Raw genomic sequence first — 1255 nt, forward strand, 5'->3', positions numbered from 1 at the left:
CGCATTCTTATTCTTCTCATTCTTCTTTACGTGTGCAAATTTGACTTCGGTGAGATTTGAAAGCAGAACGTAAAGGTTAGTTGCTAAATCCGTTTATCTAAGAGGCCGAAAGGTACACTATAATATGAAGCAGGTAATCTGTGTTATGTTAAAATTACGTTCTCTTTATACGTTTATCAGCTCTTCTAAATATATCCATGTCGTAACAGTTAATGCTGCAGGAAGCTGTTAATCCGTCGTCTCTATACAACAAAGAGAATTAGGGAGAGGCTTAATTCTTTTATTAAGGATTTCTAAAATGATAACCACGAATAGCTCAGAAATTTCCGTTCCGTAACACCTTCTCGTAGAGACGACGGATAATGGACCGCCAAAGCTTTTGACCCTACAAGTGTCGTTTCGGAATAAAAGTAACTTCCTGGCATTCATTATAATACTGGAGTCAAAGTCACTAGCAATAATAACATGTTTTTTTCTGGATGGATTTAGATATAGATAAATAAACTTCCACTATCTCAATTTACGTAAATATTTTCTTTTCTATAGCTGCGAACAACTTGATAACGGCAGTGTTGCAGATCAAACGTGCTAATCACATGAAGATTTTTATATTAAGGTTAATAGCATCGAATATACACTTGCTAATTATGCCGAATTCATTTTTGGAAGCAATTATTTGAAAGCAAATAAAATTTGGAAGCAATTAAAATTTGGAAGCAAATAAAATTTGGAAGCAATTAAAATTTGGAAGCAAATAAAATTTGGAAACAATTAAAATTTGGAAGCAATCAAGACAGCAATTAAGGTTGGATATGAAATTGTCTTTGTGGTCTTTTAAAGTAACGTAGGGTGTTCACATTGCAAAGCACTCTACGTGTTCTATTTTTTAGTTGGGCGGTTAGTTCTTTTACCTATGTGTCTATAGCGTTGTAAGGTTTTTTTTTTATGTTTTATTGATATTCGTGATCACGTGACCCTACATACATCTTTTTTTTTTGCATCTTGAAGTATATGATTGTTGAAAGGTTTAATGTGCATGTTTAGAATGTTTCAGAAGAACTCGGCGAGGTGCCAACATTTTTGTCTTTTGTATCAAATTGAAAAGGTCGAATTCGAGGTGTTTCAATTCCTCGATACCGGAAAAATAAATAGCATCACTGCGTTCTAAGTACGTAGTTGTCTTCAGGTGTTTCAGCACTCCGTTTCATATATATATGTGTGTATGTATATATATATATATGTGTATATATATATA

This window comes from Octopus bimaculoides, chromosome 15, assembly GCF_001194135.2.
Source record: "Octopus bimaculoides isolate UCB-OBI-ISO-001 chromosome 15, ASM119413v2, whole genome shotgun sequence".
In the NCBI taxonomy this organism is placed as follows: Eukaryota; Metazoa; Mollusca; class Cephalopoda; order Octopoda; family Octopodidae; genus Octopus; species Octopus bimaculoides.